This window comes from Protopterus annectens, chromosome 3.part0 (genome assembly GCF_019279795.1).
Source record: "Protopterus annectens isolate FY-2018-M chromosome 3.part0, PAN1.0, whole genome shotgun sequence".
Classification (NCBI taxonomy): Eukaryota; Metazoa; Chordata; order Ceratodontiformes; family Protopteridae; genus Protopterus; species Protopterus annectens.
In genome coordinates, this window is record NC_056731.1 from 1,273,917,742 (window position 1) to 1,273,942,966 (window position 25,225).

At 39.4% G+C, this 25,225-nt stretch overlaps 1 protein-coding gene across 4 annotated transcripts in view; it reads right to left on the reverse strand.

Annotated features, from left to right (window-relative positions):
* The window catches only part of LOC122796727 (exocyst complex component 3-like protein 4), a 2,022,901-nt gene that overhangs the window by 64,173 nt on the left and 1,933,503 nt on the right, over positions 1-25,225 (reverse strand). The window lies entirely within an intron of this gene.

Genomic DNA, 25,225 nt, shown 5'->3' on the forward strand with positions numbered 1-25,225 from the left:
ATATATTAATAGGATTGACAAAAAAGATGACTTATATAACGTGGCGGATATGGAATCAAAGAGTGAAAGAAATTATTTTAATGAAAAGTGGGATTTAAAAAATAAGATTTTGGCTATGGAAAGTACAGCGGGGGTTTCATTATGTAAAATGAGTATGATCTATAACAAAAAGAAATGCGATGATTCTTGGTTGTGTTTGTAAAAATTTATAAATTTTGTAAGTAATATACATATTGTAAATAAAGTAAATGGTACACATATAATGTAAATTATATAAGCATTATTTAAATAAAAGACCCTATTCTTTCCAAAAGGTGCTGTGGAATATTCTACATCTTCCTCAGCTATCATCAACTGAAACAGATGGGAATCTTGGTTTAATGTCTCATCTGAAGGATGACACAATCACAAGTGCAGCATTCTCCGATGCAATGTCAGCAAGCTAGTCATGTGGCATGGGAGTAGAACCCACAACACTCTGATCTTCCAGCACCAAAAGCCATGGTACAACCTGTTCATCCACTGCCTCATTAACCCCTAACACACTCAGGCAAACATACAGTTATACAGACATGTAGAGATGCACGCCCTGAGGGTCAGGCATACAATGATGCAAGCACTAGTACATGAACATTTTATACATGATGTAGCTATATTTGGCATCTTTTTAATATTCTTGTAAATCTTGACACTAGTGCAGTTTTTCAGCCTCTGCTAGATAGCTGCACAATGTTTGGAAAGTCTGTGCCCTTTCCTGATGTAGGAAAAGTGTCTGTTAGCTGCTCATGCCTCCCTGCCATACTGATTTCAACATTTGTAGGTCAATGGCTAATCCAGAATCATCAGCATTGTGGCTTTACCCCTGTCACTGTACCAATAGGCAGGTACTTTAGTTTGTTTTGAAGAGGGGATAGTATATATTGTTAAACAATTTGAATGGCAATGAAATTAGTAGGAAACCATGCCTAGCACTTATAAACAAATAGCTAGTATTATATACAACAGCACAGTGATGTTATCTGTTACTGTCTACATTCATTTAGAAATCTAAATATTTTGTTTTCTCTGATTTGTGGTAAGTATATGCTTTGTGAAGAGTGTAAAGCAAGAATAGAAAGGTTATATTCTAATCTTGTTGTAGAAGCACGGACAGCATTTTTCACAATTTAAGGACCTTATCCACTATATTTTCAATATGGTAGTAGAAATGAGATGCAATTTTTTCACTTATATGTGAAGGGTATAGCCTTGAGAGTCCTCATCTGAAATGCTTTGAGATGATTTGAAGTTCCTAAAAGCATGACTATCAATCTATAGTTAATTATGACTTCAGTGTATTTTTAAATAATTCCAAAGCAGAATTAAAATTTTGAAAGGAACTTTTGTAAACCTTTAACTAGTTATAAAACTTTCATAATACAAGTTATCTGTATAAGGCCAACAAGATTCGGTTGGCTCAAACCAACATTATTTATAAAGAGAATAACAAAGGGACAAGCACTGATCCTTGTGGTGCCCCACATTACACATTATAAGGAAAGTTAAAAGAAAACAGGCTTTGTTTACAAATAAAATTAAAAAAAAAATCACATATAATTTTGTGTACATTTAAATTTTTAATGAAAATTAATATTTATTAAGCAATGAAACCAGGTTGCCAGCTTTTATTAAAAACTTCTATAAATCATTTAAAAGCAGCATAACTTCTTTGTAGTACCCCAAGGATGGACAGTAACCAATTCTGCAATTTGTACCACTCCTTATGTGGTAATAAAAAAGTACAGGAACATACAACATACACGAAAATTAATTTTTTTCTTAATGATTACTGTGTCACTCAGTACTACTGCATTCCCACAATCTTAGAAAATATATAAATATTTATAAAACAGCATCAATGCAAGTTATAAAGTGTTGGGCAGTGCATTAAGTTTAATATCTTCTCTGAGAAGTCACACATTTTATAAGGAGCACATAAAAATCCGAAATATCAGTTCCACTTTGCAAAAGGTAGTCTCATTTGAAAGGAGGTGGAGAACCTAGTTTTATAAATACCAACATAAGTGTAGAACATTTAGAAGTGTTGAGATAGGAAAAAATCTAGCAATGCTTACTTCTAGTAATCAAGGGTTTGAGATAGTACATGATGACATTCCCACTCAGCAGAGAAGTAAGCACATTCAGGATTAAGTAATACTGTGCTGTAAGGACATCAAATATAACCATTAAATCAGCATTTTCATTTCTAAATCCAGTGATCATACAGTAATTAATAAATAGAAAAAAAATGTTCTAATCTAGTATTGAAGTTTGATGGGCTAAATGCTGATGTGACATATATAAATGTATCACCAACAGCAAGGATAACCTACACTGTATAGTTTGGACAAAGCACAATAATAGGAATAATTCAAAGACTTAGACTCCAGCTACAGCTGTGACCAATCATTAATGTCCATCTTTGTTTACTGAGTAATTCCTGACAGCAATAAAATTAGCATATATGAGACATTGTTCTATCAGGTATACTAATTTACTCATGACATCTTATTAGATAAGGTGAACATCCTGCACCTGTGCAGTCTCATGGGGGGGGGGGGTATTACAGTTAACTAATTCCCATTATCACCTGAAAGATATAATCTCTCCAGTATGTCCTGCATTCTGCTTGGAGTCACCTCTTAGAGGTCTACATCTGGTATACATCTCACGGGAAATGCCCGGGAGTGTCCGAATTAGACACCCAGCTCAACCCAAGTGATGCCTCACACCTTTAAAAAAAAGAGTTTTAATGTGCTTTTATGTACTACTTAAGATCCCTGCTGTGTCATGAAGACTAAGCCCAGCAATCATTCAAAGTAGCCTCTTTTCCACTCACTGCACATTAAATATCATCATTTCAGTGTGTACTCAATGCTTGTAGCCATACATGAAGCTGGCCACAAAGACTGACAATTAAAATAAGACCACTGTCCTATTGGTCAAGCTTGCATTCAACATCACAGTCAGGTAAAGCATCTGCAGTTCTATCACCACTGCAGTCATCATTGATCAGTCTCTGGATATGGTATGCTCTAATTAGTGAACAAAACAGAAGATACTTAAATTCCACTATACAACATCTGCTAAGATCAAGCCACAATTTCCGGGGAGAAAACCATGTCTTCTGATTTGGAGGTTCTGACTTTCATCTCAGCTGTTTCTCATTTACTAGCAAACTACTCTAATGCAAGCTGAAGAGTACTGTCATTTGGCCACAAGACAACTATATTATCCGCAAATAACAAAAAAAGCAACCTTAATGTCTGCAAAATATGACTCTATGTTTCTATTAAGTCTTGATAACCACTCTACGAAAGTCATGAAAAGGAGGGGAGGCAAAATATTGCAGGTTATGTACAAGGACCTTTGAAGAGTGATAAGATGTACTCTGTGGGATAGATGAAGAAATGAGGACATAAGAGCAGAAGTCAAAGTAGCTACAAATGCAGAAAAGATCAAAGAGAACAGATTACAGTGGTTCAGGCACATGTGCAGAAAAGCAGAAGATAATCTGGTGAAGAAGATTTGGGACAAACAGGAAGAAGTTAAAAGGAAACAAGGGCATCCAGAAGAGAGGTGGATGGACTGTGTTACAGAACATCTGCAAAGAGCCAAGCAGACAGCCAGAAAAATAATAAATTCAGTAGATTGCAAATAAATATCAAACAATACAAATAAATAAAATCACTGGAACCACAGCAGCATACTGGATATAAAGATTTAATAAAAAAATCACTATTAAAAACACTTTTGCCAAAAAACAAACAAAACCATGGTGTGTATGTATGTATATATATATATATATAGAGAGAGAGAGAGAGTGAGAGAGAGAGAGAAAACAACTTATGTGATGCCATCAATACACAATTAAGTAACAATTCAAACTTGTTTATGTAACTCTGTAACTCTGTCAAGAGAGGTTTTAAAGTGATAATACCATTCAAACCAGGAAAAATGTGTGTTCAATATTAGTTTGTTCTTCTTTTGGCTTTTCCTGGTTAGGGGTTGCCACAGCGGAACTCCAGTTCGCTAATGATTGGCAGTAGATTTTTAAGGTGCCAGCTCAATGCCCAACCTTCAACGAAGGCACGCCCATTATATGTATGTCTTTTGAACGTCACTCGACCGCGGGGAGGACATGCAAACTCCACACAGAAGGCGCATATATATATATATATATATATATATATATATATATATATCTTTATATATATATATATATATATATATATATATATATATATATATATATATGTGTGTATATATACATACACATATATATATATATATATATATATATATATATATATATATATATATAAATATATGTATATACACACACACACCATGGTTTTGTTTGTTTTTTGGCGAAAGTGTTTTTACTAGTGATTTTTTATGAAATCTTTATCTCCAGTATGCTACTGTTGTTCCAGTGATTTTATTTATTTGTATTGTTTGATATTTTTTGCAATCTACTGAATTTATCATTTTTCTGGCTGTCTGCTTGGCTCTTTGCAGATCTTCTGTCACACAGTCCATCCACCTCTTTTCTGGATGCCCTTGTTTCCTCTTTATCCAATTAAATTCTTCCATTTCTGAGGTGTGTACACTATTCCCACCAGCAAACGAAACATATATTACACTAAGTTCCATAATTAAAACTATGAGTTCCACCCTTCTCCAATATATGTTTAAACAGTACATTTGTAATCCTCTTCCTATTAGTCTCTGAAATATGACTCCCTATTCTCTCTTTAAGGTTTTGATTCATCTTTCCGACATAATAAGCATTGCACTGACAACATATTTTATTTCTTCAAGTATCACAGTTACCATAAACTCTGAGTTTAAATTCCTTGCCATTTACAGGACTAGTATAAGATTTGCCTGTATAAATATATTTGGAATAGACACATTTGCCACATTTATAAGTAACTTTTTTAACGGAATTAAATGGCAAAACATTTTAGGTTGTTCCTTATAGCACATCTGATGTTTTAAATTAGCGCTTCTTTTATAGCTGAAATGGAGCTGCTCAAGAATGAACAAGCCAAGTTAAATACTTTAGATACTAATATTGATTCACAGATAGAAAGAGTTGCATCAGATTTTATACATAGAGGTTATAATGCTCGAGATGTCAATATTATTCACAATGAGGTTAAGAATGTACATAACACTACAGCCAAACCCACGTTTTCGACTGCTGTTAGAATAGTTGAACCCGAACATGATGTGAAATTACAGAGATGCATGCTGACTTATAATAAGAATACTAATGCTGTTAAAAAGATTATTAGCAAATATTGGCAACTCTGATACAGTCAATGTTGTGGAGTGATAGGCTAGTAAATTCCCATCTGAAAGAGCAATGGATGACACAGGATGAAACTGAAGAGTATGGCACAGGAAGATGCTGTGGAACTTTCTACAAAATGCCTGCAGGAAAAAGATGACAAAGAATGTGCCCTCAGTTTAACAGAAAATGATTTAAGAGAAGAGTTACTTAATTTAATAGAGACAGACAGACATATTAAGATCATTCAAAGAAACAGACTACAGAAAGTCAATAAAACCCAAAAAGTTAAAAGTTTAATAAAACAAATGAGCATAGTAATTAGGATTGCTCATAGAAATTTATGTGATATAACATAAGTAAACAGAATATATTATTGTGCAGCTAAATTATTAACAGATAAAATCTTATCCCAAAAACACAGGGCAGTATGGGAAAGGAAGGGGAGAAACCGAATGCCCTCTTGGAAGTATTGAATATAGAAAACTGTAAAGCAATAAAGACAAGAGGTGTCACTGTTAGAAGAGTATAGAAGAGGGAACAGATCAACAAAAATACTCAGAAAGGTAGACATGATAAAAGCAATACACAGTATCAGAATAGATCAGGATCTATCATGCATTACCACAAGTAATAAACTCAAAATATCAGCACAGGCAAAAAAACTAGAAGCTACGCCAATAAATATGAAGGAAAAGTACAAAACAAGCAATCTATTGGTGACCCAAAAAAGTTTTCTAGAGAATTGGAAAACAATGCAAAAGGAATTGAAACACCACTAAAAAGAAGAAATAGATACATTTTGAAGATATATCTATGAAGTTTCTGTGGAACATAACAAAGATGCTAAATGGATAGAAGAAATAAAAGAAAGAATAAGAAGTTCAAATGCACAGGATATGAAATGGGATGAAGTAACGGCCAGACAGATTGAAACAAAGTTAAGAAAAGCTCCTAAGTGGAAAATCTCAGGCTTAGATGCAGTACCTAACATTTGGCTAAAAGTATTAACATCTTTGCATGAAGATTGAGCCATGAGTAAGATCTATTTGTATGCGCACCCCAAACAGACACCACCCTGGTTAACAACAGGAAAAACAATGCTCCTTCTTAATTGTGAACCTGCAAGTTAACCTAAAAACTATAAACCAATAACTTGCCTTTCAATGACATATAAACTATACACTTGAATTGATGCCGACAGAGTTTACAGTCACTTAGAAGAAAACTCAATCACAGCTATAGAAAAAAAGGTAACAAAAGAAAGTCATATGGAACAAAGGACCATTTGTTGTTAAATAAAGTCATAATGGAAAACTGTAAAAAGGGGAATAATCTACATATGGTATGGAGAGACTATAAAAAGCATTTGGCAGAATCCCACATTCATGGATAAAAGAGTGTTTAAACATGTATACGATACACCCTGCACTGACTGATTACATTACAGCAACCATGAAACATAGGCAAATCACTTTGCAGTTAGGCCATGATAAAAGACAAATTACTACTCCAGGGATAAAAAAATCAAAGGAGGATATTCCAGGGTGACTCTTTGCCACTGATGCTCATCCGTCTGGCTCTTAACCCATTAAGCAGTCTACTTAATTGATTAGGTTATAGCTACAATCTGGCCCCAGAAAAAACAGAGTATAAAGACTTCTCATCTTCTTTTTGTGGATCATTTAAAACTGTATAGTTCATCAGATGAGGAACTAAAAGTACAACTGCAAGTGGTCAAAACTTTTTTAGATGGTATAAGAATGTCATTTGGTCTTGATAAATATGCAAAAATAACCTTTAAAGCATGAAAGCTGCAGCACCAAGAAAACATCAGTTTGGGACAAGAATGTGATATAAAAGAACTTGAAAAAGAGGGGTGTATAAACATTTGAGACCTGATGAAGGATCAGCAAAATAAAGCATGAACAAATGTGAATAAAACTTAGTAAGGAATATTTTAGAAGACTAAAATTAATATTGAAAGCAGCACTGACATCTAGGAACAAAGTCCAAGCTATAAATCAATTTGCTCTTCCTGTCCAAACTTACAGTTTTGGAGTGATTGACTAACCCCAAAAGGTGTTGGCTAGGTTAGAAAGGAAAACAAGATGGATGCTTCATGCTTATCAAACACTTTACAAAAATCAATGTATACTAAGATTATACATTCCCCATTCTGAAGGAGATATGAGCCTCCTCGAAATTGATTATATGTATAGATTTGCAGTTATAAGACTACATACATATTTGGTGACCTCACAAGACCCAAACATAGTGAAAGTTTTAAAACATGAGAAGAACAAGTCTAAGATGACTTCCTTGCTTAGTTTAGCAGAAGCATATCGGTGTCAAGTGGGAATGGAAATCAAACCAGGAGAAGATAAAAATCAGGCAGCAAATGAAAGTGCAAAAAAAAAAAAAAAAGAAAGAATATAAGGTGAAGGATCAGACGAGAATGCAAGAAATGTGGAAAATGCATAAATATAGTCGCAAGAATAAAAACTCTTGGAACAACCTTATGTTGATCAGGATCGAATGCAGGAATGGTTAAGGAGAGGTGAATTTAAACCAAAAGATGAAAGGTTAATATCAGTGGCCCAAGACAGTGGACTATGTACATGTTGGTTTACAATATCCATTGAACTTGTGGGAGAAACAGACAAATGTAGGTTTTGTAAAACAGAACTGGAAAAAATCTTGTTGCTAGTTGTAATACACTAATAGCAGAAAGACCATATACTGAAAGGCATAATAATGTGGCAAGACTGTTGTATTGGGGATTTTACAAACATTAAAATATTGAAATAGCTGAAAAACACTGAAAACATGAGCCAGAAAGGATTACAGAAAAAGATGAAGTTTATATCACATGCGATCACCCATTACCAACAGTTCAAAAAAATAGATGTCAGAAAATCAGACATAACACTCCATGAAAGGAAGACAAAAGTAGCATTGATCATTGAAATTGCTACACCCAGTGACTACAGTGTCTTACGTAGAGAGAGATACAGGTTATAAAATATCAGGATTTGCAGGCAGAAATGAGAGCAACATGGAAGAAGAATACCCAGACAGTTCTAATAGTAGTAGGAGCAACGGGTCTTATAAAAAAGAATTTACAGTCATGATTAGATATGTTACTGATTTGTGTAACTCTATACAGATTGTAGAAGGAGTCATTACTGCGAATATTGTGGGTGCTGAGAAGAGCACTTCTGGCTAAAATCAAAGGGTGAAACAATACTAACTTCATGAACTTTAATCATACTTTGATACAGGAATGGGGTTCACTCACATCATTGTATTAGAAACCCAAAAAACTTTGAGAAATTAAAAAGACATAATCCATAGTAGTATATTTTTGTTTCAACAATACAAATCCTGACATGTAGCAAACTGAATGCCCCAAAATAATCAAACTGCCATCAAGAAGAGTTGACATTTTTACTAAATGCCAACAATACTGCTCACAATAATGATTTTCATCTTTTGTCCAACAAAAAACACAACAGCACTCTGTTCCTTCCATCCACATTAACCATATATAAAGCATACTGCCCACAGTAATTAATTTTAACTTTGTTTACAAGAATAATACAAAAGTTTCATCCCACCCCATATTCACAATGACATTAAGACAACCGATGGTCTGGCTGAGAAAATGAAAGTGGTAGTATACGTAGTATATTTCTACATTCCTAATATGGCTCAAATAGTTACTAAATGGCAAGAAACCAACTCACTGAGCACAACTGCTGAGGAATTCAACCCTATGAAAATCAAATTTAAGCATTTTTGCAGCCCAGCCATCTTACTTTATATATACCAGCTTTACAGTCACACTAACATGAAGAAAAGAAAAATCTGTGAAAATGAATCATTCCCAGTGCAAGAATACCAACCACACCAGCACTGAGTTTCTGTGAAAATAAGCAGATGAGAAGCTCATTTCTGATGAGATGGACTCAACCAAACAGAACATTTCCAGTTTATACCGGATGAGTTGAGGGGAGGCCCTTTCTGAACTGTCAGTGGGAACTATGGGCCTACTTAAATAACTAAATACTAAAAAAAGTCCATTGTAATACATTCCTCTACTGAAATGGGTGACTGTGGTCTCCCCTGAATAACTATGTGCAAGCAATACTATTCCTCAAGTAACTGCAGAGTCATTAGGCATAGTGAACATTTGTGACTAGCAGTAAAGAAGGAATCCTCCCCATCTGCGTTGCTTTCTCCACACAATTGTGCAGGAGGAAAATACATCCTGGATAGTGTATAGAGCAAGCCAGTTCCTTTTTCTTCCCCATCTGATCCATATTTTTTTAGTACTTATAAAAGTTAACAGATTGTTGATGGAACACAGCACAGTAACAGACAAGAGGGGTTGAGAGAATTCTGGTAGAATACATGGCTGACATTCATCTGAAAATATCTGTCATGTACTGATCAGTGATTATAGGGACAAGCTCCTTAATGATCTTGGCAACCAAAACCACAAACTAATAAAATTAGAGTTAATATGATGTTTAACTGATATTCAGAATGGAAACATGTCACATATGCATTTCTTGCACCCAGAATGTATTCCCACAGTGTTATATCTGTCCTTTTCAAAGAACAAACTTGTGCTTCTATTACTGCTATCTCAGGGAATAATCCTTCTGCTATTGCTGTTGCCTCCTAGATAATATACACTGGGGCAACATGCAAGGTTAAATGGTTTTACCCCTATTAAATGTAGCATTAGACTTCAAGTAATTTTAATTAGGAGGAAATGATTTTAACTGTATAATAAGTGTAAACAATATCAGTATATAATGTGACCTAAATTCTATGCTTCTGCAAAACTATTAAATGAGTTGATCAATTGAATGAAAATAGAAGTATCTATTATAATGATATGGCTTCATTGCATTCTACTCATTACTCATTTGTACATGATACATTAAATGCTACCATGTATTTTTCAGCAAAGCTGCTCATGTCACTGGCACTGAGCAAACTTTTAAAAGGTCAACATGTTATGCTTTCTTAATATCTCCTTTTTCTATAACATTTAAGCCAGGATTCAGCATGAACATAGAAATAAGTAATTCAGAGACACATTAACTGCAATGAGCAAAAACCTTGTTATCAGCTAATCTGCATATCTCTGAATTGCCCAGGAATTACCATAAGCACTAACAAGCAATTTGCTGTGGCAATCACTGCTAGTGGCCAGTACATCCCATTAGCAAAAGCTCCCCCAATTCATTCCCCCACACATGCATCCACACAAACAAACACACACACACACACACACACACACACACACACACACACACACACACACACACACACACACACCTCTAACATCATTCCTCTAGATATACTCATAAATGCAGCCACAGATGTAAACACATGTCCCAACACTATTTGTCAACTAAACTCCCTGGCACATACCTCTAAATTGATCTCATCCACTGACAGTAATGATGAATATGAATAATTGACTGAGTTGTTTAATGTAGCAGGTGATAGTCATTTGTGCAGCCAAATGGTTCTATTAATTATTTGGCTGCATAAAGCACTTGCCACAAGAATTTCTTGAGATATCAAATGACTAGTAAATACATGCCTTTTCCCTGGAATGCATCTCTTATATTTGTAATAGGCCAAAGAGACAGTTTGCCATGGTGCTGGATCTCTTTGAAATAACCACTACAGCAGGGCTATCTCTGAATCAGAAACTGCACCACCAGTGAAAAAAAGGGTTTACCACTGATGGTAACATTTCTGAATCCCAGGGTTAATGTCCCTATTTCACAAAATGTTAAATTTTTTATTTATATTATTATTTAAAATCCATGTTTAGCATCTGTATAACTTACTGTTTTCAGAAACAAGGAAGGCTGCAAAAATTGAATAGTCATGACTGGCACATGGCAGTTAGCTAATTATATGACTGCATTATAAATGAAAACCTGCACGTTTTTAGGAATTAATTTAATAAACATTATGTTCATTTATATGTTCATAGGTTCATAGCAGGTTACTAGGCTATTGGCCCTATGGCCTTTATAAGCCAAGTTATACCCTTGTTCCCTTATTGACCAAGTCATATGGTCTATATTTGGAGCACGAGTCTATGATCAGCACTGACTGTCCTTATCAAAGAGGGGCATAGGTGACACCTCTGGAGGATATTTACAGTCTCCCATCCAGTTGTCTAAGTTATGTTTAAATAGGGTCATTGAAGAGCTCTGTTTTATGTGATTTGGGAGTTTATTTCAGAGGAGTGGGAACTTATGGGAGACATATCTGTCTCTCCAGTATGTTCTGTTAATGTCACAGGCTAGGTTAAGATCCCTAGAGTGAGTGAATCTTGTCCATTTGACTTGCGGATGTGCAGCATTTCCATTAGAGCAGGGTCTGAGACTGCTCTGTAGGCCAAGCACAAGTTGCCTCTCAGCAGCTTATAAGATACATAGTACAGTGACAAGGCCTTCAGTCTGTCCCTGTAGGTTATGTGTTGAAGGCCCTGAATATTTGTGGTGAGAAACCTCTGAGGTCTCTCCAGCTGCTGCAGGTGTCTGGGGAGGTACATACAGAAGGCAGCATTGTACTCTATTAGTGGTCTGATGATGGATGGATACAGGGGAGTTATAACATCCTTAGCTCTGGATGTGATGCCCTTACTTATTAGATGTGCAAGACAGAAGCCCTTCCTTATCACTGTGGACATATGGTGATTGAAGTTAAGGTTACTGTCAACCCATGTTCCCAAATCTCTCACCACAGGGTTTGAGCTAAAGGGGATACTATTAATATTATATTTTGCGGGGACTTCCCTTTACTGAAAGGGATCACAATGCATCTTTTTTTGCATTTAGTTTAAGTCTATGGCTTTGGCAACCAATCATCTGTCTGTGTAACCCCTTTTGTAGTATGTCAGCATGGTTGGGAGGACTCAATGATTGCACTCGGTTTGCAGTCATCAGCGAACTTGGTAAGCCACAGGCCATCAATTTTCACCTGGACTTCTGAGAAATGGATTCCAAATAGTAGGGGACCAGCACAGATCCTTGAGATACACCACTGGTAAATGGTCTACTGGCACAGGTGGAATCCCCAACTTTGACTGCATGAGTTCTGTCATCGAGCCTGTTGGCTATCCATCTAGTGCCATATGGGTTCATTCCAAACAGGGTGAGTTTCTTAATGATGCCTGAGTGAGGGATTGTGTCAAAAGTCTTGGATAAGTCAAGATAGGCTGTATGTACTGTTTTGCCTTCATCCAGTGCTTTGGTAACATTCTAGAAGAAGTCCACCAGGTTTAATAAGCATGATCTACCCTTAACAAAGCCAAATTGGGTCATGTCAAGAGTATGAAGGTCAGCTATGTCTTTGTTAATAAGGTCCATGATGATTCTCTCCATGGCCTTACGGGTAAGGCTGGTTAGGCCTATGGGTCTATACTTCCCAGAGTCAGCTGAAGGACCCCTTTTGTACAAGGGAATTACTGTTGCTGTTTTCCACTCTTCAGAGACAAAGTCCTTACTTAGACTGTGGTTAAAGAGAGTGCCAAGTGATTCCGCTAGGTCCTGTTTTAGACCATTTAGTAGACAGCCTAGGATGTTATCAGATCCCATAGAAGCTGTATTTTTGTCCAGGGAGAGTGCGGTTATGACCTGCTCTTTGGAGATACTAAGTAGAGGACTGGTGATAGTATGCTTTGGGATACATCTGGTGGGGACAGGGATGAAGTTTGCACCAAATCTGTCTGCTAACAGGTTAGCAATGTCCTCAGAATCAGTACAAGTGGTACCGTCTGTGACAATGGGGGACACTGCCAGCACAGCTCTCTGGAATTTTATAAATAATTACATGTCATTTGTGAATATCAACATGATTTATATAAAAAGCGTTTGTTACAAATGTATTAGAACTGTATGTCGTATATATCAAACTGCTGATAGTTCTGATAGTTTTACGCATATGTTTGAAAGGGTTTGTAAACAGTATAATGTTGACCAAGGGCACTGGGTACAGTTCCTGATGCCCTTACTCCATGGTAAAGCTGTAACTGCTGTTTCTAAATTGTCTGATACTGACTGCTGAAATTATAACACAGTTAAAAATTGCTTGAGTGTTTTAAGTTAACACCTAAAGCTTATAGAAAAAAAGTTTTGTGAACACAGAAACAAGGCAGATTAAAGTGTGTGTGAATATATTGCTCAGTTAAGCACTTATTTTTATAGGTAGGTGAGTGGGTGTCAGGTCACCACTTTTGAAGGGCTGGCAGACCATTATCTGAGGGAATAAGCCATTAGCTCTTTGCCTGAGGACATGAGAATCTGGTTGACAGATAGGGCGTGCAATACCGCAGATGAGTTGAGGAAAACAGGAGACCAATACCTAGCAAGCAGGGCATCACTGTGCAGGAAAGGGATATCCAGCATTGCACATGGGTCTAACAGAACCCATGGTGGGCAGCTTAAACTACCCCAACAAACTCTGCCAGTAGCAGGAGAAGCCACTAGTTAGGTATACAGCCAGAATCAAAGGTCAAATCTTTTAAATGTAACTTGTGGGGCCATGTACCATATGTCCACAGAGGCAAGGTGAGGAAAAAAGATGGGGGAGCCAGCAAGTGGGAATGACAGAATGCCAGCAGTAAGTTGTCTGGAGACAACATGGGTAACAAACTACCACAAGAGGTTATAGCCTATCTTACTAGATTGGAAACAGGCCACTGCTAAGACAGACACAGCCTCTGACCTAACCACTGTGAAGCTTGCAATGGTCAAAGAGGAGTACTACTTGCTTGGGCAGTCTGCTCCAGTCAGAGCTTTAGGAGGGACACCATTCCAAATACCTTTGGCTAGGGTTCACCTTGACTGGGAGGGTGGAAAAGGAAGCAAGCAAGTAGGTGTGTTTGAGGATATCTCTGCAGATATCCTGACAGGGAATGATTTTGATAATGCAGTACCTTGTGTGTATGCAGTTACATGCAGTCAGGCTTGGAGACAAGCAGGTGGGTCTGGTAGCCTGGTGGAGACCCAGACAGACCACAAACTTGAAGCCAGGACTGGTGAGGTGGTTACTTCAGGGGAGAGCTACCCTGTAGCAGTGAGACTGAAGGTGAGCCACTGCTGCTTGTGGGTACTGATGCTCCTTTGGACAGAGGGACTTCAAGGGCAGAGGTGAGTAGTAGTACCCAGGCTGACAGTGAGACACCGCTGTCAGAGGATACCAGACTTCCTGTGGAAAGGGAACTGGGAAAAGACACAAAGATAAAGTTGAGACAGGCTCAGCTCTCAGACCCTACATTACAAGACTTGAGGGAGGTAGCAAGGGAGGAACCTGATTCTCAAGGAAAAGGGGAATCTGTATACTGGGACAAACAGTTACTGTATAGAGAGTGGACCCTTGAGGGAGGGCTAGAGGATGAGAGAATACAGCAGTTGGAAGTTCCCAGAGCCTATGATCTGGAATTTCTATCCATAGCCCATGGGACTCCCTTTGCAGGTGATATGGGCATAAAGCATACAAAGAGACATATTATGCAGAACTTTTATTGGCCTGGAATTTCCAGAGATGTAACAGGGTACTGCATGACCTGTGAGCAATGCCAAAAGGTAGGCATGGCAGGAGACAAGGTCAAAGCTCCTTTTATGCCTTTGTTTGTGATTGATGAGCCATTTCAGCAGGTAGCTATGGATATTGTGAGGCCTCTGAGTACCTAAGTTCCACAGGGAAGAAGTACATCCTAGTGGTAGTAGATTATGCAACCAGATACCCTGATGCAGTGGCTCTGTCCTCCATCAAGGCAGAACATGTGACAAATGCTGTTAGAGAATTTCAGCAGGGTAGGTTCCCAAAAGTACAAGTACAAGTATGACTCTGTCATTCTCCATGTGGGTGTGGATGACCTGAGATGCACCTCCCTGGACTACATGAAAATAGCCATACCCAACAGAACCAAGATGCTTTCCTCCAAAAAAAGGAAGCCAATCTGGTGGTCCCATGCCATTAATAAACTCTGCAACAGAAGGAAGAAGCTGTTGCCGAAAAGGGTGAAGTGCCAAGACTGGAAAAACTCCCTTATTAGCCTCAACAAAAAGTTGAGATCCCTCATCAAATCCTCCAAAGCCAGCTATGAAGGCAGAATTGCAGCAGACACTAAAAACAATCACAAAGCCTTCTATAGTTATATCAAGAACCTCCATGGCAATACCCAGATTTGCCCTGAGTTACTGCACAATGGTACCTCCTATACTGAGCCAACAGATATTGCCAATACACTGGCCAACAGATTCAGTGCCAACTTTACCCCTCTACCCCCCCTACAAAATGTCAGGTACCCAGCATTACTGCAGCACAGGTTAAACCTGCATTGTCCAAGGCCAAGAATACAGCTTCCATGGGACCCGATAATATCCCTGGCTGTGTTCTACATGAACTACAAAGTGAACTGGCACCACATCTGTGTGCCCTATTCAGTCACAGCCTCACCTCAGGCTTTGTTCCTACCAAATGGCACACAGGTACAGTCATCCCTCTCCATAAAGGAGGTGTGACTACAGACCCTGGGAATTATCGCCCCGTTAGCCTGACGAGTCTGGTATGTAAAGTTATGGAGTGCATCATCATGGACCTGATTAACAAAGATATAGGAAATCTCCAAACTCTAGACCCCACACAATTTGGCTTTGTGAAAGGGAGATCATGCCTGCTCAATCTGGTTGACTTCTTTTAGTCAGTCACCAGGGCTGTGGATGAAGGTAAGGCAGGGCATACAGACTATCTCGATCTGGCCAAGGCCTTTGACACCATTTCTCACTTGGGAATTATTGATAAACTCACCAAACTAAGCATCAACCCCTATATCACTAGGTGGGTTGAAAATTGGCTCACAGATAGAACACACAGTGTGAAAGTAGCAGACTCCAAGTGAGACTGCCAACCAGGCACGAGTGCAGTCCCACAGGGATTGGTCCTGGGTCCTCTCCTGTTTGGCATCTACTTCTCAGAAGTCCAGGCCAATACAAAGGGACTTTGGCTGACCAAGTTTGCAGATGACTGCAAGCTGGGAGCCATTATTAACTCCCCAAGTGATGCAGACATCCTACAGAAAGGCATCACTGAGACCAATGACTGGTGTTGAAACCATGGCCTTAAGCTTAACGCCAAAAATGTGTTGTCATCCCCTTTGGTAAAAACTCAGTTCCCACTAATTACCACATCAATGGGAGCCACTGAACACTGAAGGCATTATAAGATATCTGGGGATGCACATTGACAGCAACCTCTCCTTCGATCACCACATTGCCACTGTGGCCAGAAAGTTCTTCTATGTGGCACATCTCATTACCAATGGCTTTGCATTCAGGAAGAAAGAGTTCATTGTCCCTCTCTCTCTCTCTCTCTCTCTACTCTTCCCTCATTAGACCAATCATTGAGTATAATGCCCCATTTTGCATGTACCTTACTAGACACCTGCAACAGCTGGAGAGGCCACAGAAGTAACTCACAAAGAGGATCCTAGGCATTAAACACATGTCCTACATGGACAGACTCAAAAGACTCCAGATATTCTCTGTCCCATATTGCCTACTTAGATGTGATCTCTGCTTGGCTTACAAAGCCATGCCTGACCCAGCTCTGTTAGAAATGCTACAGCTAAAGAAATCCCAACCCCTCTACACCACATGCTCCAGAGACCTCAACCTCATTACCACATACAACAGAACATGCTGGAAGGACAGGTTCCTCACCCAGAGACTGCCCATGCTCTGGAATAGACTTCCCATACATGTCAAGCAGAGCACCTCACTGTCTCTCTTCAAGAGAAATCTTGATGAGTGGATGGATAATAGAAAATTCACCCTGGGGATCACTCCAGTGGCTCTACTTGATAGAGGCACTGGGAACTAATGTCAGGCGGCACGATGCCAGGGCACTTCTATGGGCTAGGCTTGTAAAGGCTCCAAGGCCATTAGCCTAGTACACACCTATAAACTTATGAAAAGAAATACTGACTGACAGAGGTGCCAATTTCATGTCAGACCTACTGGTTGTCTATGGAAGCACTGTTGGGTGAAGCATCTAAAGACCACCCCTACCATCCCCAGACTAATGGTCTGGTGGAGAGGTTAAATGCTACACTAAAGACCATGCTACTGGCATTTGCAGACCAGTTTAAGAGGGAGTGGGACAAATATTTGCCCCATCTATTGTTTGCTTATAGAGAGGTGCCCCAGGAATCCACAGGTTTTTCACCTTTTGAGTTGCTGTATGGGTATAGGGTTAGGGGACGTCTACATTTGATTTGCAATGAGTGGGAGGGTGAGTGTGAATCCCACAAGTAGTCTGTTGTGGCATATGTCCTAATCCTCAGAACGAGGCTCATGGAGCTCATGGGCTTAGCCCAGGAAAACCTGGCAGAAGCCAACAGCAGAAAAAGGTCTGGTATGACAGGAATGCTCAAGCTAGAGAGTATGCTGTGGGCAGCAGGTTATGGGTCTCGTTCCTGTCAGACACAACAAGCTGCAGGCAGCTTGAGAAAGACCCTTCAAAGTGGTTAGGAAGGTCAGTGATGTGAACTACCTGGTAGAAATGCTAGGCAGGAGGAATGGGAACAAGCTATACCATGTTAACATAATGAAACATTATCATGATAGAGAGGCCCTGGTGCGAAGTACTTGTAGTAGAAGGCAGAATGAGTCTAAGAGGGATCAATGGATACAGGAAGCCAGCCAGCAAAATGCCAAGCTACTATGGTGGAGCCTAGGGCTACAGGCATATGATGTGATAGTAGAGCACCACAGTAGGGTTAGCAATGTCAACGCAGATGGGCTCTCAAGACAGGGTATGGGGTAATGTATTCCCAAATAGGATCATCCCTCTCAAGCAACATTTCTCAAGAGTCACTTGAAAAACTAGCTTTAGTTTTTGAGGGGGTGAAGAAGAGTGACAAAGGGGCATACTGCCAGCACAGCTCTCTGGAATTTTGTAAATAATTATATGTCATTTGAGAATATGATTTATATAAGACGCTTGTGTCACAAATGTATTAGACCTGTATGCCATGTGTATATCAAACTGCTGGTACAGAAGTATGTGTTGAAAAGGTTTTTGCAAAGTGCTGTTTGAACTGTAACCACATTGTGCCCTACTGAAATAGAACAGTAATGTACATGCACTATTATAACTGTTTAAATGTATACTTTTTAACAGCAGAAACTGTAATCCAGAAGGGAAACTTCAGGAAAAATAGCTGAAATTAAATTACTTTATGGCTATGCAATAAAAGACAGTAGGGGGAATTCAATAAAGCCTAAGCAGACTTTTCTCTAGGTATAGTGGCACAGTATTTACATGGAAGTAAACAGATGTGCAATCCAGTAAACAGAGTTGACGGGCATGCATGAGCACTCCAACATGGAAGTGTCCATGACATGCACATGCAAATCATCTCATAAGCAGATGAACTACATGGAAATGAGGGTGGTAGAGCAATCCAGCAAGCAGAAAGGCAGTCCTGCAGACCCTGTGTTGGTGTCTGTAATGTACATGGAAAAATTCCATGCACAGGATGTAAACCTGACCCCAGGGGCTGTAAAAGTGCACTAAGAGTGGCAGAAATAGCATAGTTGAGACAGATATGTGCAAAACTATCCACCATGTGTCCAAAACCATATGGAAAATAATTTAAATTAATTTTATTTTTGTTTAATAATTTGGTATTTTTGTGTGGTGTGCCTCAGTGCGTTAACATGCTTTTACGGAAAAAAAAATAAAACCCAAATTTATTAGTATGTGACTGTAATGCATTACAGAACCCTGCATGGAGTATGCAGAATGGTAGACTGCTGTGGTTGCTAATGAGACAGGGCCTGGAACCATGTAGTTTCCAGGTTCTGGGCATGGATATCTATGCAAATGAGCTGGGGTTACTGAATAACACAAATGGGTATCCGTGTCTGCACCGTGTAAGGCAAAGAACCATGTTGGTGACCACAGTAGAAGTAACAAACATCAAAAGGGGGTGTGTCCGAATGCTTGTAAGCTCATTGGAGCTCAGCGTAACCTGTTTGTGTAATCCGACACTCTGCTGAGTGGGGTGGGGGGGGGGGTATGTACAGTTGCAGCTAATCTTTGTTTACCTCCAAGATGCATGTTTTATCATGTCTGTGCATGTTTGCTAGCATGCCACCGTGCTGAGCAAGACCTTCCATGGGGGTGAGTCCAGTGACTGTTGAGCATTGTTTATCTTTCAGTTGTGGGTTTGCATAGCAAGCCACAGTGGTGAGTGAGGAAGGCTGTCAAAAAAAAAGTGGCTGGGAAAGCCAGTGGTATATTAATTACTGATGACCCCTGTTTCACTTAAAGTAGGGCCATTGTTTGTTTGTTTGTGTCTTTTGGCTGTTCCCTGTTAGGGGTTGCCACAGTGGAACTCCGGTCAGCTAATGATTGGTAGTTGATTTTTACGTGCCGAGTTATCAGCCCTGATGCACAACCTTCAACAAAGGTATGCCCATTCATGCATGTCTCGATGCAGAAGACGCTCTAGCTGAGAATCGAACCGGACAGAGTCTTACTGTGAGGCGACAACCCCTTAATGATGTATTCGGCAGGTGGAATGCATCATAGGTAGCCAATCACACAGGCTGCACCTAGAGCAGAACACTATAAAGTATGCATACACCCTACAATCTGATTTTCCCCCACACTCTGCACCATTGGAGTACAGACTTGGGAATTTTAACTGAAGGAATGCTAGGGGCTGCTACAGGTCTGCTACATCTGTATATGCTAGATGCTGAGGTTAGTGCTGCTGCTGCTGCTGACAATAGGCCTAAACAGAGAAGGAGAAGAGTGTTCAGGCCCATGGCAACCTTCCAGGAGCTGCATGAGCTGGAGATTGTAGAATGTTACAGGGTGGACAGGAACACACTACAAGAACTCACTGAGCTCTGCCACCCTCAACTCAGACCCAGAGCCAACAGAGGGAAACCCATCCCAGTGGAATCAAAGGCATGTGCAGCCCTTAGGATATTAGCTACTGATACTTTACAAAGACTAACTGGGAACATGATGGGGGTCTCACAGGCATCAGCATCCAGGGTCCCCACCAGTTCCTGGATACCATGCTACCACATAGCAGTGAGCACATTTATTTACCCCACACTCCTGAGGAAAGGGCCAGTAGTATGCGACTCTTCTACCATGTAGCACACTGCCCTGAGGTACTGGGTGCCCTAATTCTGCACTTGAGTACATATCAGGGTACCACCCAGTGAGGAGGGTAGAGTCTATGTCAACCGCAAGGGGTATCACTCCATCAACTGCCAGGCTATGTGCAATACCCATGGCATTATCATGAATGTGTGTGCCAGCAGCTCTGGCAGTTATCATGACTCCCATATCTAGCATGCATCACAGCTGTACCAGACATTTTCTAGGGGTTATCCCATATGGCCATTTACTGGGGGATGCTGGATACACACTGGAACTGTGGATGATGACACCCATCAGAAATGCAAACACACCTACTGAAGAACACCATAATGAGGCACACGTTCATGGTTCTGGACTTCAATATATCTGGTAGAGCCCTGTAGTACTCTCCAGCCACATGTGCACAGATGTTCACAGTATGTGCCATGCTACACAATATGATTCTGCCTAGGTCTCCATAGCCACACCCACAGGGGGATTCAGAGGAGGAACACCATGAAGTTGACCCTGTAGGCAGATGTACACATGCCCAGTATGCCCTGGCCATGGCCAAGAGACAACGCACAGCACATGCACTGACAACATAGGGCCCTAGTGACTGACACCTTACTCCGACTCACATACATATACTAAAAATGATGCCAGCCAGCTCAAACAAACTGTACCTAACCATGTATTAGCTGTGTACTACGTGCATCAGACAGAATCAGCCCCAAACTACAAGTCTGTCAACTGCTGCAATCGCAAGGTAAGTCACTCTCATACACACCACTTGTACGGAGTACTAGACTATGGTAGCATATGTACAGACCTGTCGCATGTATGCAAGGGAATATAGTGGGTTACTGGGCTACTTGCAGAGATCTAACAGCCACTTGGGACAACAGGTACTCTGTCTAACAGTACTTGCCCCATAATATTCACTAGGCCACATGGCTGGAAACTCCACTACATTATTCAAGGGAGATGCCAAAAAGTGGGGTCACAGGGCAGTCTCATGACTGCCTATGCCACCCCCAACACATCTGTGTTCCCATACAATTGCTGTAACAGTAAGTCTGCAATGATATATCAGCAGATCAGACAATTCCAGGGCTGTGACAGACCCTGGCCACACTTTGTATTTCCCACATAACGCAGGGATGACGGTGTATGTCTGCATGTTGTTGATAGTGTGGGGAATGCAAGCTCTTTATTTGGCAGGGCTAGGGTTATTAGCATGGGTGATGGTGTTGAGGCTTTGAGTCTGGCAGCATCTACATCTTTTGCATGTGAGGTACTCATATGGCAGTATTCCCACAGACTGTCATAACCCCCAATCTGTTACTACAAGAAAGCTGGACAAATCCAGAGAGAATGGGAGGAAAAAAGGCCAAACCTACAGACAGACATAGATGCTCTGAGTAACCTAGAAGTTGGCTAGAATAACAGCAAGCTGTAAAAGTACAGATTAGCTGCAGGATGTAAAAGCCATCACTTAAATGTGTCAGTAGTTACAATAATTCAATGCCTGCATTTTACAGCATATTACCTGAAAACCACAACTGTATGAGGAACAGAGCAGGCATATGAGGCAAAATGCTGGGCATTCAGCAAAAACATGTACAGGGAGCAGTATGCAGACTGTCACTCTGTGTGTGGTGTTACAGCATGTACCCCAGTCACATTATATCTCTCAACCTCTTAGAGCTACAAATCTGGCCAAAGCCATGAATAAAAGTGGGACAAAGGCGCAAAATAGGGACAAGTTTTAAATATTGCACTTACAAATGTAGAAAATCGATAGAATAACAGGTCTTGCTTTAGCATGAATCTCCTGATGTGCATGCACTCTGAAACTCAAATGTCTGTAATTATTTCTTAACTTGAGTCTTTAATGATTTGCCACTAATTTGTCAGAAAACCACAATGTTACGTAACATGCACCAAAGATATAAGGCAAAAATGTGGGCATTCTGGGAAAATCTGTACAGTTGAGAGGTATGAGTCACATATTAAGTTCAGCAAACAGCCTTGGAATGCTTGGACAATATCAAGGAAGTGCTGTACGGTGGTAACAGGTGCAGCAGCCAATGGTCTGCAAAACACAAAATCCTGGACTGGAGTACAGACAGCTCTGGGCTGGAGTCATTTGTACTTACTGACAGTCACACTGGGCATGCTCCTACACTTAGCTAACTTGAGTCCAAGTCCATTGCCTCTTGCACCCAAAGACCTACTATGTGGAAATATGTCTGTATATACAGACAGCTACGTTTACATATCTGTCTCTCCCTATCCCCCTCTCACATGATTAGTGTAACTATCAGTATGTGGCACACACACACACACACACACATATATATATATATATATATATATATATATATATATATATATATATATATATATATATATATATATATATATATATATATATGATAACAAGATGTATATGCAGTTATATAAAGTACAATGAAACATAGACTCTCCAAATATATCTACATAACACATTTACATAATGTACACACACAGCAACAACTAAGGTGACATCCTTGTTATAGACATTTATATATACATGTGGGAATGTACACATGTCCCCACATACCCTCGGAATGCTAGGGTTATCTGCACTTACACATCACAACAATTGTCTGATGGAACCAGACCGAGGCCACAATATTACCTAATCCACTCATCCACAGACTCCTGTGTCTGCAGAATGTCACCTTGTAGAAAGACAGAGGTGAGCAGGTGGAGTAATGTACACTGGTTGCAACGTATGCCTTGGACAGGCCATATTGTCCCTGGCCACACGTCTGCCTATCAAAATTGCAACCAGCCACATATGGCCATACTGGTAACTGCACACACATAGCAGGGATATTACCAGGTATCCCACTACTAGAACACTAGATACAATAACAATCAAGCAGTATCACTCTGTAGACCACACATGCAGTGTAACACAAGGCCAATTTGCATATTCTACAAGTATTGTGCCTGCATCCACATATACAACGGACATAACCTGTGGCATGTGAGATAAGTACTGCAAGCTATAATGTGTTATAGTAGATAGGTAGGGGGTTCTAATCTCACAAAATTTAACGTGTGTGTGTGTGTGTGTGTGTGTGTGTGTGTGTGTGTGTGTGTGTGTGTGTGTGTGTTAATATATCCTCTTGCAGCACCAGAGACATGTCCCTCTGGCCTATCTCTCTGCAATAGTTATGCATTTTATGGCCCTGTCACTAGCTGCTGGCCTGAACATTGGCAACCTTTACAAGGTTTGATGATGTCATCCACCTTAACAGTGCTGGCTGACAGCCTAATATCAGATAAACTCCATGGTGCATGTGATAAGTACTGTAAAAAGAAGTTATGTTCTTACCATAACATTCCATGTGTGTTGCCCATCTCATCCTTTATTTTCACTTGTGGGGCGGATCTGATGTGTCGGATCCATCTCGGCCAATATTGTAGCTCGAGGCCTTCAGCAAAGCTCCTAGGCTACATTTTTACCCATAATTCATTCCCCTGATTACCTCAGATCTTGTATGCCCCCAAAGGTGCATGAAGAGGAGATATATGGTAACTATTTGAAGATGTATGGAAATATATATAGGGTCTATATTACCACATCAAAAAAACATTAATTGAACAGCTTTATAACTGAAAATGCGGTTAATAGAACTCACTTGTGAGGAAAGAGCAAATTTTCTAGTCCTCACTGTCCCCCATTCTCACAATACACAGTTCTTTTATCGGCATTTTCTGTTATAAAGCCGTTCTATTAATGGCTTTTTCGATGTGGTAATATAGACTATATATATATATATATATATATATATATATATGTATATATATATATATATACATACATATATATATATATATATATATATATATATATATATATATATATATATATATATATATATATATATATATATATATATATATATATATATATATATATATATATATATATATATATATATATATATATATATGTACACGTATATACCTGGTCCCATGAAAAAAGAAGTGGAGTGAGAGAAAAAATTCTCTGAGGTTATATACCCCTGTTGTAATCTTATCTGCCATTAGTGTACCAGGAGTTTAGGCAGGGGGAGGAGGGAGGGTTGTGAGTAGAAAGGACAACATGGACAACACACATGGAATGTTATGGTAAGAACATAACTTCTTTATGTGATGTCAGTCTCATCTTTATTCTCATTTGTGGGACCATGTCCCCAGCAACAGAACTCTTGAGTAGTTCAAGGGAGAATATTTCTCAGGACCATAGAAACAAAGGCTGCTCTACTGCTAGAGGCCAAATCTACTTTGTCATAAGTGATTAAAGTATGAGGGTGGCCCAAGTAGCTGCTTCACATATATTATCCAGAGGTAGTCTATGTTAGAAAGCTGCAAAGATGGCAACAGATCTAGCAGAGTGGGCTTTAGCACCATTTGGAAGGGTCTTGTTATTAGAACTGTAAATATTGGAAATACAAGATGTTAGCCATTTGTTTAATGTGACCTTAGAAACTGGGTGGCCTTTCTTTATATCTGAGAATGAAACAAAAAGTTGGTCTGAATTCCTGAATTCAGATGTCCTGTGTAAATAAAAACGGAATTGTCTATTAATATCAAGTAAATGCAAAGAATATT